The sequence below is a fragment of the Protopterus annectens genome, chromosome 8.part0, assembly GCF_019279795.1.
Source record: "Protopterus annectens isolate FY-2018-M chromosome 8.part0, PAN1.0, whole genome shotgun sequence".
NCBI classification, from domain to species: Eukaryota; Metazoa; Chordata; order Ceratodontiformes; family Protopteridae; genus Protopterus; species Protopterus annectens.
The window spans coordinates 1747707968-1747723155 of NC_056741.1; positions in this window are offsets into that span (position 1 = coordinate 1747707968).

Sequence of the window (15188 nt, forward strand, 5' to 3'; positions counted from 1 at the left end):
TATATAAGCCCCATAGGCGGGAATACACAGCATAACTGATTGTGGAACCGACTTGCAGCCAGGATGTCAGGTGTAGGAGAGGGTAGTTGCTTCCGAGCACAGAGGTGGGGCATTGAGGAGTCCAAATATATGGTTTGGCTCCTCGTCCATAATCATGAGGCCCAACTCATGCAGGGCCAGGTCCTGTGGGGAGCATATAGGGCTGAGGCGTGGGACCGGTTGGCACATGATCTCACCAGTGCCACAGGAATACCAAGGACTGGTGAGCAGGTCCGTCACCACCATGCGGACCTGAAGAGATGGAAGCAGGACCAACTGAACCGTTGGATCCAGGAGGCCCGGCAAATGCCCAACACCCCACTACTGAGTAAGTTGCATGTAATTATTTATGTAAGAAATTAACCTAGCTGATATTATGGAGATGTGTATTCCACATATTACTTCATTTATATTACAGCTGCAGGTGTCCGTTCTGCGAACCGTCAAGCCTATGGTGATAGGCTGGTGCAGGTGCACAACCAGGCTAGTCAGTAATTCTCTCCCTGTAACTGTAAATAAATATACAAGTATGACAGTTAGCAAAAGAGTGCAGTGTAGTCACTAATTAATAAAATGTGCAAGTAACAGTGTAAGAGAGTTTGCAAGTATTGCTTGATCACAAAAGCGTGATGCAGCCTGTAATCCAAACATAAAAATGAAACAAGTCTGAAATAAAGATGTCCCACCTGTAACAGAATAGTACATAACCTGCAGCAAGCTGAAAAGTACAGCTGCAGAAGCTGAGTAAAACACGTGTGAAATATATCCCTGTTGAAATTCTGAAACATGACATAAGTGAGACTGTTGGAAAGGATTGTTATAACTAAAGGTAAAACATGTCAATAAAGCCTAGAATTAAGTACCATCCTGAATTGTAAAAATAAAACAAGTGAGAGAGTGTGAGAAAGAGGTATGAATCCACCAATAAAGTAGTAATAACTCCTGAATAAAGTATACTGCAGTCAGTACAGAATGAAATGAATGTGACAGGCAGAACCAAACAGCAATGTGTTGAAAAAAGTACTAAAGCTGGAATGTGTGTCCCAAAAATCTGGCTATGTTGCTTTCAGTCTGCAGTATGCAGATAGTATGGTTGTCTGAAATACCAAACATCCACAGTTGTCTATAGCTATAAAAAGCAAATGTAGCAGGATGATGCAGCTGAACAGAGCCAGATATGAATGTGTATGAATAAATATGAAATGTATATTGATGTAGCAGTAACATTCCTATCACCAACCTGAAGTAGTTATCACATAGGAAACTGTAGGCAGACCTGTCGTGTGTATATATCTGCAGCTAGTAGAAATGTACAGCATATGTATAGGTATTTGAAGTTGTTAATTAAATATTTCTTCACCCTACCCTATAACTACAAATAATCCATTCCACGTGAAATGGGTATGTGCATTCACAATTAACATCCCTGGACATTTATCCTGTTGGTTCATACATATTTGCATGTACGTTGATGCATCTGCCCTGTTCATACATCCAAACCTGATGGCCTGTTGCCATCAATCAACCCTGCATGTTGTTGGATTGTGTATTGCTGTTAAAATTATGCATGTGTTGCTTGCTGTTCAAAGGCCTGAATTTATGGGTGTTTGGTTAATGGGAATACTAATGCATGCTGTTACAACTAATTGTGAATGGTATTGTATGTTATTAACCCAAACTGTCATAACATAATGCACAACATAGGACGACAGGGAAGGCGGGTTCCAGCGGACCCACCTCTCCCACCTCAGCTGGTGAGTGCACCTGGCAGTAGTGCCCAGGCCGGACCCTCCTCCGGTGGCCCTCTGCCACCTGAGGGTGGAAGCACTGCAGGGGATGGGGCTCGTCCCCCCTCTGCAAGTGTGGCCAGAGGAGAACATCTACTCACCCTCCGTAGTGTCCGGACTGTGGTGCTTAGGGAGATCCGACATGCTGTGCTTGGGCCACTACGCCAGCTTGAGCCATGGGTGGCAACTCATGGGCGTGCCTGCTGCCCGGCCTACACAGCCCCCAGCACAGCCCCGTCCTGGGCAGTGAAGGCACAGTGGCAACTGCCCATGGGTGGGGATCTCAGTTCCACTGTTGCCATCTGTGGGCTCATGGGCTCGAGATATCCAAACATCCGTCCCCGTCAATTGTGTAACACCCCCCACATGTGTCAAACACCACCCCTGTATGCGTCTTGTTTGTCTTGTCTGTTAACCTCCCTTACCTACCTCCCCAGCTACACCGACTTCCTGTACCTGACATACCACTCTCATTTGTTATAAAAAAAAAGGGCACTCTGTACCCACAAAAAAATTATGCCCCATACATAGCTGCCCATTTTGCACACATGTCTGCTGGACATGTAAACTGACAATTACAATTGGCTGTACAACAAATATTATTGTTGTCCTCACACTTCTCTCAGGGGTGGAAGGTTTCAAATTTCACACCAAATTACAAACATATGCACAGCTGTTGCTGACGAAGAAATGGGCAGCTATGGGCCTTTCCTACATCCCTCCTGCAAAACCCGAGCTTGTTTTCCTACTGTCCTACCCTCTTTATGCCCCCTTTTTCACCACTTTCCTATCTCCCCATTTTCTTTTCTTTAAAATAAAATAGCACGGGTGTGCGCGAGACTAAGCACTTTTAAGCAGTAGTAAGCAGGTGTGCGCGAAGCTAAGCGGCAGTGCGCATGCGTGAGCTCCACGTAAACCAGCGCTAACCCGCATACAACTGCTTAATAGTGCCTTAGTCACTCTGAATGACGAGGCCTGTAGTTTTCTCAGCAGCAAAATAAAATACCTCCCTCAGTCTTGAACCCAGGACCTTGGAAACACTAGTCTGCATGACTTGCCACTAAGCCATGACTGCTATACAAGAACATTGTGCTGAAAGAAATATATCATAGGAATAATAGGAATTAATGTAAAGGAAATATAGCAAGTCTAGTACACAAAGCATGTCATGTATATTTACTGTCAAATCTAGTGGATTTGTAAAATAGTACTGTGTGCTGAGAAACAGTCATGCTAGTTGGTAGCTACTAGGTAATAATGTCACAGTAGCATCTGGCAAGCCACACACATACTCAGAGCAGGATAAACACTGCCATAGTTGAATAGTTAAGAGATCAGACATAGCAACTGTGACTGAGTTACAGGGATGTCCCTGATGTGAAAACAAATGTCAACTGTGCCCCACTGACACCCTGTCAGATGTACTAACAGTAGGCAGAAAGGTGTAACTACACATGCAATGGTAACTATGACTGACTGAAGGTATGCACCACCTGCACGGCACAAATGGTGTACTAATACATATGCTTGAAATACCCCACAGTCACAACTGCAGAGTATAAGAATATGTCATTGGAGTAACCCACTGCTGTGTACCATTCCATGAGGCTGATAAAAGATGCACAGGAGAGTATCTGAGACCTGCTCAGCAGCATGATCAAATACCCCTGTAAGTGTCAAGGCCCACACCATGGCCAGACCACACTGCATGCAGTAACACCCTACCACAACAAACACATAGGGAATTGCTACCCAAACAGATTTAGCAAGCATTACAAGCTGTGAATGTAAATGGAAAATAGGAAAGCCATAGCAACACATTACAGGAAAGACACCTAGCAGGCATACGACGAGTGAATGTAAAGGCCAAATATTGAAGCCATAGCAACAGATCGCAAGAGCCACTGCTATATGCCAGTTACACCACAATCCCCACAGGAAAGCACACACACCCATATACACAGTATTACTAGTCGTAGGTGTCAGTTTACATACACACGGAGAACAGGACACTGGAGGAAGGAATACTCAGCTTACAGAACAACATGGATTGCAGTGTCTACAACACAGCCTGAAATATGATAGACATACCAACCTTTACACTCACAGAACAGTGTCCACAGCAAACCAGCATGGTCCCCACCCTGATAATCTGAAAGGGCTACGCCTACCTAACATACCTTTTTATAGCACAGTCCTGTAATCACAGTGAGAACTGCAATCACTACACAACAGGCTGCATGCAATTAGTAAATGCTGGCTAACAATTGGTGCAGAGGCCATCACATGGACATGTGCAGATACCTACAAAAGCATCCTGTACTCCCAGTCCACACATGCAATGCTGTCATTGCACCTGCTGGAGGTAGAGAGAGAGAGAGAGAAATAAAGAAAGAAAGAAAGAGAAAGAAAATAAAAAAAACCTGAAACAGCAAAGCAAAGAGGCTGACAGGAGGCCAAGCAACTGCAAGCCTACACAAACAGCTGCAACAAACACAGGTAATGTAAAGTACTACTGTAATACTCTACATACTGTGAATCCTCCAGATGTGTTATTGGTCTGTATCTATGTATATGAAGATGTGCATAGGGCCGGGGACATACTGAAACTGTCACTGAAGGCTCCACATACATATGTATGTGACGGTAGCTATGTGCACATAGCAGTGTAGGTTGTAGTGCAATGTACAAGTAGGTTGTACAATAATGGATGTTCAGCAGTACATTACTGTGTGTATACATATGTGGAACTAAAAAGGAGTATAGATATATATAACGTGTATATGTATGTATATTGAGATATGTATGTATATATATATATATATATATATATATATATATATATATACCAGTTAAGAGGCCCCTTGTCAGAAAACAGCAGCTCCACGAATAAGTCCTTAATGCAATTTATTAAAAGATAAAACAAAGCGTTTTCGCCACAATTGTATGCAGCTTCATCAGAGGTAGAATAGTATACCAATAAAGGACACTACATAAATATCCTAAAAAACAGGAAATGACATTTTCCAATTTCCTGGAATTCAACATTGTTACATACTATGTTCAAATCTGATAGCGCCTCAGCGCTCCTATGCTGTAACAAGATTTAAACATTATGCAGAGAACCAGCTCACATAGTAAAAACAAAATAAAATTAGAGTAAACTTGAAAAGTGAAAATATGCTTACAGTATACATGTAAAGTACTACACTTAACATCAAAATGTTTCAAACTAAAAAGTTTGTTATTAAAAGTGTATATTTGCAAAATAGCCTAACTTAAAACATTAGATCAAAAATCCACATGTGCTCAAATAGATGAAACCTATCATCCTATAATAATATTCATGTTATAAAACAGTACTAAACATTGGTATCACGATCAGATGTTGTGTATGTAACAACACATTTTTACCCATAGGCCCCATCCTAAACATATACATGTGTCTAACAATTATAGATGCCTGTAACAAATACATTTTGTTTTATCTAAGATAACTTCTTAGTTTTAATACCGGTGTAATATTGCAGTTGCTATTAAGTCCAGGATACCTAAACGCATCCAGTCGCAATTGCCATTCTAACTCTCGATTCTCCAAAATCAGTGAGAATGGGCCACCCCTGATCTTCAATGGCACGTGGTCAATAGCCATGAAATAAAAATCATGGCCTGGGTTTAATTCAATATGTTTTGCCAAAGCGTTATCACTCTTGCCGTTCCTAATGGCATACAGATGTTCATACATTCGGTCTCGGACCCTACGGTCCGTCTTTCCGATGTAAAACGCTTGGCAACAATCACACATCGCTATGTATATAATGGACTTGCTCTCACAGTTTAATGGGAAGTGAATAAGATATTTTTTGTCCCTCACCATAAATGTTTCACCTGTTTTAACCCTGTTACAGTACTTACAAAAACCACATTGCTGCATCCCTCTCTTTTTATTAAATGTATATTGGGCTGTGTCCCTTTGTAACGTCAAACCATACAAACAACACTCAGGCTTTTGAGGTGGCGGATGACAATTATGGTCTGGATGACATAATTGAGGAGGGCACTGAGGGCCAGGTTAGTACTGGACCCAGACGTAGTAACAGAATAAAAGGTTTTGCCAGGAATAATGGAGGACCTAGTGGTAATCAGCACAATTTAAACTCTAACAACAGAACAGCTAATTCTAGTAATGGTAATTTTTTAGGGCAACGCAACAACAGGCCTTACATGAACAGGAGGAAGAACCGACCCAACTAGTAGATGACTTGGGTTTTATTGGATCCCTTTCACAGAGTACATTAAATGTACCTGTTGTTAATGAAAGACCCATCATATTAACTAATAAGAAGGGGGACTTCAAGATCTATAATTTTTCTGACATTATTTTAGACGAACAACTAATTGAATTACTAGCATTTGGCAATTCTTTTGTCCCAAGTAGATCAGGGAGTATTTGTAGAGAAATTATAGACTTGAAATGTTTTGTGAGGAAACTGAACTTAAAATTACTGTTTAACCAACAATATGACATAAACAACGCTGTTGCAGGAGGTAGTGATGGCAATTTACCAGCATTGAAACTAGCTAGTGTTTTCAATCCACCGTTACACACAGTGTTGCAATTATTTGAGAACACATGTGAGGTGGATTTTAGGTTCCTAGCTGGTAACAATAGTAACACTGAAAACAGGGGTGACTTACGCCTCATTAAACCTGATAAAGGTGGAGGGCTGGTGGTACTAGATAACATCACTTATAATGAGAAGATGACCGAAGTATTGAATACTAATGTCTACATTAAATCATCTATGAGTGAAGTGAATGGACAATACCGTAGAATCAGGGGATACTTTAGGGACTTGTTCCTTTTAGGAAAAATTGATAGTGACTTGTATAATTACATAGATATAAATTTACCTAAAGTGCCTGTCATGTTTGGAATCCCCAAGATTCATAAAGATATTAAAAACCCCCCTATGAGGGCTCTGATTGACGGAAGGTCATCCATCACATACCCCTGTTCTAAACTTATTACCAATATACTAGATAAGTATATGACAACCATACCTAGCATTTGCAAAGATTCCTGGTCCTTCCTTGAGAACATTAGTGTTATTCCATGCAATTGTGAGAACAACTTTTTAACCATAGACGTGGTAGACCTATACACTTCTATACCGCACCAGGAGGCGGTGGAGTGGATAGGCCTGATGCTTCAGGAATGTGGGGCCTCTAGACTAGAAGTTGATCTAGTAACGGAATTGCTTGACGTAGTCCTAACGTCAAACTATTTCACTTTTAACGGAGAATTTTTTCTCCAAAAGCGAGGAGTAGCAATGGGCTCCCCTTGTGGGGCTAGTGTGGCCAACTATGTAATGGGTTATTGGGAGGCTAATATATTAAGGAAAACCCCAGGTTTAATGGAACCTGTTATGTACTATACCAGATTCCTTGACGATATTTTTATATTGTTCAAGGGTTTGGAAACCCATGCTATAAGGTTTGTTGAAACACTAAATACAACAACGGAGATGTTCTTCATCTCACATTGCTGCAGTCCTAACAATTGGGTAGTCCGCTGTCCTCGGTCGGCCCGAATATCAAAGTATAAGGCTGACGTCGGTCAGGGCGCATTTGACTGACGTCAGTACGTCAGGGTACAAATGCGCATGACCGACGTCATATCCTCAGTCTTTTTTGCCGCATGGTCCGATGCAGAAGCAGTGTTGCAAGTGCCGGTTGGCGTTCTGAGATTTTTCGATTTAGAAGTTTCAGACCGAGTTCAAAGTTGGCTAAGTACCCCGTTGGGGAATATTTTAGTTTTTTCTTGCCTCAGTCATTTACCGGATGTCAGAAAAAGTTAATAATTGCATTTCTTGTGGGAAACAGATACCGCATAAAGATTATCATACTTTGTGTATTCCTTGCTTAGGGCCTGAGCACGACGTTGTTGGCTGTTGCTCTTGTGCTAGATTTAATAAACGCACTATTAAGAGAAGGTTGGATTGTGCGAGGTTAGTCTTTGGGAAGCGGTGTAACTATAAAATGCCTTCGGATGCTCCGACGCCCGCTTCTTCAAAGAAGCGCAAGGACAAGGCAGTTAAGCCTAGGCTAGAGGAACCGTCTGTACCAGACGCCGGTTCTTTAGAGGTGTCGGTGGAGCCGGTGGCTCCACCGGAGGTTTCTTTGTGTTCCCAGGGGGAGACCTTGTTATTACAAGATGTGGCCTCTCAGGAGACTAGTCAGGCTGAGGGGGCTTCTCATGTTGCTATACTCCCCTCCCTTCCTAAGGTGGCTAGGCCCTCTCCTTCTGTTTCGAAGGCTTCCCCCAGGGGCAGGCCAGGTTTAGCTTCAGTTAGTGTTACCCCTAGCTCTTCAGGTACTGTGCCCAAGAAGCATATGCTTAAAATGGCAGAAGATTTGATTACTTTGATTAGGGGTTCTATGCCCCCTCCTGATAAGAGGCCTAGGGTGGAGCCTGAGCTGGGGGGTTTTGAGCAGGCTTCAGATGTTTCAGTGTCTTTGGCTGAAGACTTGCAGGAGTACTCTCCTTATTCTGATTCTGATGTGGATGATTCTACTCCTTCTGCTACTCCTCCTGAGGATTTTTCTTTTTCAGAAACTCTTCATTCCATGAGGGAGCATTTTAAGTGGGAAGGTCAGGACTTCTCTGATTCCAGAAAAAGGCTTAGGGAATTTCTGTTGTTACCCCAGCATAGGCCTTTGGCTATACCTCCTGTTTTGGCTGTAGTGGAAGATGTTTTTATGGAAGCTTCTCTTAATCCTGATTCTTTGCCTCCTGCTCCTGTTAAGCCGGATAGGTATTACAGGGTGCCTGAAGCTCATAAGTATCTTTTTAAGAGTCCTAGGGCAGACCCAGAAACTGTTAGCCATGGGCCTAAAGGTGTTAAGGCTTCTGTTGTTAAGAATCCGGTTCCTGCAGACAAGGAGGCTAGGGCCTTGGATAGATGGGGCAAGAAAGTCTATACTTCTTCCACTCTTGCTATGAGGGCTCTGAATTGCCAGTTTCACATGTTGAAATACCAAAATTATCTCCTTTCGCAGTTGAAATCTAAGGTTGATGCTCTGGCAGTAGGTATTGATTGTAAGGAGTTGCAAGATTTAGTGCATGTTTCTGAACAGGTGGGTAAGCATTCTTTGCAATGTGGTTTTGATGCTGTACAGGCCTCGTCTAGGGTGGCTGCCACTGGGTCAGTTCTTCGCAGGCACGCCTGGCTGAGGGATCAGAATTTGTCTGAACATGTTAAAACAAGGATTTTAGATGCTCCTTTACAATCTGACGTGTTGTTTGGTCCTCCTGTTGAGACAGTTTTAAAGAAAATGGAAGACAAGGCTAAGTCTATGCAGACTGTTAAAGATTTTTTGCAAGTCCAGCCTCCAAAGTTTAGTAGAAATTGGCCTACTAAAGGGTGGACGTATCCTTCTTATGATTCACAGTCTAGGGGTAGATCTAGACGTGGTAAGGGCAGAGCTCAGGGCTCATTCAGGCCTAGAACAGGGACTTCTCCTGCACAGGCTTCGGGTGAGGGCAGGGGTCAGTCCTTTCGTAAGCAGACCCAATGACCTACCTTTTCAGCTGCCAGAGCCTGCTCGTCTGGCAGCACCTTTGGGGGGAAGGTTGGCACTTTTCAAAGCAAATTGGGGTTTAATTACCCAAGACAGATGGGTATTGGATATCATACACCATGGCTACAGGTTTTATTTCCATACCTTGCCTCCTTTCAAAGGCATGCCAGACGTTCCTCCTCAACAAAGAATAGAGGCTCACAAACAGGTTTCTCTGTTGCTCCGACTAGGGGCCATACAGCCGGTCCCTCTGCCAGAAGTGGGCCTAGGATTTTATTCTCGCCTGTTCCTAGTACCAAAGAAGGGGAACACGTGGAGACCAATTTTGGATTTATCTATCCTCAACACTTATCTGGACATTCCTAAGTTCAAAATGTTGACGTTGCAGCAGCTTTTACCTCTGCTGGGCAAAGATCATTGGATGGTAACTTTGGATCTCAAGGAGGCTTACCTTCATGTTCCTGTCAGACTAAGTTGCAGAAAGTATCTGCGTTTTCGAGCTGGGACTTCTCACTATCAGTTCTCTGCATTGCCCTTTGGCTTATCTACTGCGCCCAGAGTGTTCACGAAAGTTCTGGCTCCAGTGATAGCTTTCTTCAGAATAAAAGGAATACAGATCTATCCTTATTTGGACGACTGCCTAATTCTGGCTCGAGGAAGAGAAGAGCTTCTTCATCATTTGGAATATGTGATAGCAGTGCTAAGATGCCTAGGGTATTCTGTGAACGAAATAAAGTCCAGTCTAGTACCCTCTCAAGACATGTGCTTTCTGGGTGTGAGACTGAATACAGCATCCCAGATGGCCTTTTTAACCCCGGACAAACAAAAGAGTCTATCCCTTTACTTCCATCAACTATCTCATCAGTCCGGGCTGACTGCAAGGACAGTCCTTCAAGCCTTAGGGTTCATGGCATCTTGTATTCTGGTACTTCCCAATGCCAAACTGCATATGAGGAAGCTACAATGGTATCTCAAAAATGTATGGACACAGCACTGCCAGGATCTGGACACTGTCATTCAAATAATACCTTGCATTCAAAAGGAATTTTTGTGGTGGGCTCAGGAATGTCACCTAAACAAGGGACTCTCTGTGACCCGGCCAGAGGCGAGTCAGATTTTAACGACAGATGCCTCAGACAAAGCTTGGGAGCTCATCTAAATGGAAAGTGGATACAAAACAAGTGGCCTGTCAGACTACAACATCTACATATCAACATGAAGGAGATGTTAGCAGTCCAGTTTGCATTAATTGCTTTCAAGGAATTACTTCTTCCAGGGCAGGTGTTGATTCTAACAGACAACACAACTGTCATGTGGTACATCAACAAGCAAGGGGGAACACATTCTTATCCTCTATGCAGGCAAGCAATGATTTTGTGGGAGACTGCTCTCAGTTTACAGCTCAATCTTCAGGCAAGGTTTCTGCCAGGAGCACAGAACTCCTTAGCAGATGTGTTGAGCAGACGAATTATGGATCCCCACGAGTGGAAATTGGATCCTCATGTATTTCAGAAATTGACAGTGTCATGGGGAACTCCAGACATAGATCTGTTCGCTTCTCCACTAAACCATCAGCTGCCAAAGTTTTGCACAAAAAGGTTTCATCCCACAGCTTGGAAAGTGGATGCTCTTTCTTTCAATTGGAGCAGTCTTCATGTGTATGCCTTTCCACCTCTGCCTCTCCTCCTAAAGGTACTTCTAAAGGTCAGACAGGACAAGCCAAGGATGATTTTAATAGCTCCGGATTGGCCTCGACAACACTGGTACCCATTACTGAGAAGTCTGGTACGGAAACCTCCATGGCCTTTGCCTTCGATTCCACACCTGTTGTCGCAGGAGGACAGCCATTTGCTAAATGTCAAGCTTCACTCTCTGCACCTAACAGCCTGGCATATTCTGTTTTGAACCATAGTGGGCCTCCACTTCCTCAGCAAGTTTTAAATGTTATTTTGGAAGCTAGGAGGCCTAGTACAAGGAAAGTGTACGCAGACAAATGGAAGAGATTTTTGTTTTGGAGTGCAGCAAAAGATTTTGATGTTTCTGAGCCTAATTTGTGTGTGGCTCTTCAATATCTTACTGAGTTGCTAGACAACGGTTTGTCTTTCTCTTCTATTAAAGTTCATGCTGCAGCAATTTCAGCTCACTATGATTGCAACCCACCATTGTTTTCTCATCCTTTGTTCAAGCAATTTCTTAGAGGGGCAAAGAATATAAGACCCCCACGAAGAGCTCCTACTCCTGCTTGGGATCTCAATTTTGTGTTGGAGAAACTCACTCTACAACCTTTTGAGCCTGCAGCTACTGCTGAGTTGAAATATTTATCATGGAAGACTGCTTTTTTGTTGGCCATTACCTCTGCAAGAAGGGTTTCTGAATTACAGGCCCTTATGGCGGTTGAGCCTTTCTTGATTTTCCATAAGGATAGGGTATCATTACGTACTAATCCTTCCTTTATGCCTAAGGTGGTTTCTAGTGTGGCTTTAAACCAAACTATTCATTTGCCTACCTTTTATGCAAATCCCCAAAATAAAGGGGAAAAGATTTTGCACACTTTTGATGTCCACAGGCAGTTGCGTTATTATTTGGACAGAACTAAAGGTTTCAGGCAGTCTCAGCAGTTGTTTGTTTCTTTTGCTTTAAGTTCTCAGGGCAAGCCTGTATCAAAACAAACTATTTCTAAGTGGATTGGGTTTTGCATTGCTTTCTGTTATTCCCATCATGGCAAGGAGATTCCAGCTGGGATTAGGCCTCATTCCACTAGGGCTACTGCCACTTCAACAGCTTTTTTGAGGGGAGTGGCAACCAAGGATATTTTGGAGGCAGCTACTTGGAGTTCTGTGCATACTTTCTCTAAGCATTATCACCTGCCACTTTACTCTAAGTCCAGGGCTGGTTTTGCCACTGCTGTTTTGCAGGGCATTTTGGCAGCTCCTGCTTCCTTGTAGTTAGCCATCCTCCCTTACCTCTGCTTTGGGATACTACCCAATTGTTAGGACTGCAGCAATGTGAGATGAAGAACATAGTACAGTTTTGTACCTACCATAAATGTAGATGTTCGAAGATCCACATTGCTGCAGTCCAATTTACCCTCCCTCCTTCCCCTCTGTAGTTAGAGATGGTTGTGTGGGTTGGGTTGTACTTTTTGTGTATATTGTATATATTGTACATATAGTTAGTGCAAGGGTGGTTGGTTGGTTGTTTGCTGTCTTTTGGTTTTGACCTTTATTTTTAGGGTCTTCTGACATCTGGGGCAAGAAAAGACTGAGGATATGATGTCAGTCATGCGCATTTGTACCCTGACGTACTGACGTCAGTCAAATGCGCCCTGACCGACGTCAGCCTTATACTTTGATATTCGGGCCGACCGAGGACAGCGGACTACCCAATTGTTAGGACTGCAGCAATGTGGATCTTCAAACATCTACATTTATGGTAGGTACAAAACTGTACTTTTTTGAAATTTACGTTCAACTTCTCAGAGAATGAGATAGACTATCTTGATGTCAAGTTGACCAAGGACCTCAGGAGTGGCACTCTGACATCAACAGTGTTCAGAAAAACTACGTACTGCAATTCTTTCCTGCACTTCACCAGTTTCCACCCGTATAAACAGAAACGGTCGATTGTAAAAGGACAACTGGTAAGGGCAGGGAGAATGTGCAGTACAATGACTGATTTCACTATAGAATGTGAACTATTGAGGGAAATGTTTAAGAATAGAGGGTACCCTGATCAAATGCTACTTGACCTGATTGAGGAAGTCACTAATAAAAGACTTAATGGTTTTTATAAACCTTTACTGGTACAAACAGTCCTCACACAGGCTGATCATCATATTGATACAAGTCCTGTAGGGTTGAATTTGAGTAATGCGGAGCTTGGTGCAATTACGTTTACAGCAAAGGAAAGTGACTTTGGTTTAAGTTTCATTACTACTTTCAGTAGAAACTCCAAAGGAATTTCTGCTATAATACGTAAGAACTGGCACTTCATAAATTCCAACTCCTATCTGGCTGAAAAGTTAGGTAGTATTCCTAAGATCATTTTTAGAAGATCTATCAACCTTAAGGAACTGTTACAAAGGGACACAGCCCAATATACATTTAATAAAAAGAGAGGGATGCAGCAATGTGGTTTTTGTAAGTACTGTAACAGGGTTAAAACAGGTGAAACATTTATGGTGAGGGACAAAAAATATCTTATTCGCTTCCCATTAAACTGTGAGAGCAAGTCCATTATATACATAGCGATGTGTGATTGTTGCCAAGCGTTTTACATCAGAAAGACGGACCGTAGGGTCCGAGACCGAATGTATGAACATCTGTATGCCATTAGGAACGGCAAGAGTGATAACGCTTTGGCAAAACATATTGAATTAAACCCAGGCCATGATTTTTATTTCATGGCTATTGACCATGTGCCATTGAAGATCAGGGGTGGCCCATTCTCATTGATTTTGGAGAATCGAGAGTTAGAATGGCAATTGCGACTGGATGCGTTTAGGTATCCTGGACTTAATAGCAACTGCAATATTACACCGGTATTAAAACTAAGAAGTTATCTTAGATAAAACAAAATGTATTTGTTATAGGCATCTATAATTGTTAGACACATGTATATGTTTAGGATGGGGCCTATGGGTAAAAATGTGTTGTTACATACACAACATCTGATCGTGATACCAATGTTTAGTACTGTTTTATAACATGAATATTATTATAGGATGATAGGTTTCATCTATTTGAGCACATGTGGATTTTTGATCTAATGTTTTAAGTTAGGCTATTTTGCAAATATACACTTTTAATAACAAACTTTTTAGTTTGAAACATTTTGATGTTAAGTGTAGTACTTTACATGTATACTGTAAGCATATTTTCACTTTTCAAGTTTACTCTAATTTTATTTTGTTTTTACTATGTGAGCTGGTTCTCTGCATAATGTTTAATCTTGTTACAGCATAGGAGCGCTGAGGCGCTATCAGATTTGAACATAGTATGTAACAATGTTGAATTCCAGGAAATTGGAAAATGTCATTTCCTGTTTTTTAGGATATTTATGTAGTGTCCTTTATTGGTATACTATTCTACCTCTGATGAAGCTGCATACAATTGTGGCGAAAACGCTTTGTTTTATCTTTTAATAAATTGCGTTAAGGACTTATCCGTGGAGCTGCTGTTTTTCTGACAAGGGGCCTCTTAACTGGTTTTTCTTTGGTTTTCTTAACGGTTTTTGGTGTGTTTATATATATATATATATATATATATATAATATGCATATGTGTATACATAGAGAGGGATGTAGAAATACATAGACATATATAGTTTCACAGTGTCATAGTTTAGTACTAGGCTATCTGCTGACGGTGTATAGAATAGATTTAGAAACTTGCGCCTCTGTATAGTAGTGGCACAGTGAAGACCCCCCCCCTACATAATAGCATTAGTTTACTATGCCTCTGTCTAGTAGTGACACAGAGAAGACCCCTGCTGTAAACCTATGATCTCCCATCCACTTGTCAAGAATGCACATGAAGAGTGTCAGTGAGGGTCTCTGCCTAACATGAACTGGGATCCTGTTCCACAGTATGGGAAGCCTCTTAGTGATGGATCTGTCCCTACAGTATGTCCTACTCATATGTGTGCTGAGGTTTAAATCCGTAGCTGTCGTGCTTCTGATGGATTTGGATTGTATGAGGTGGAACATGTCCATCAATACCAGATTGGACATGGCCTACTACATCAGGCACAGATCACCCCTACGTAGGCAGTATGCTAT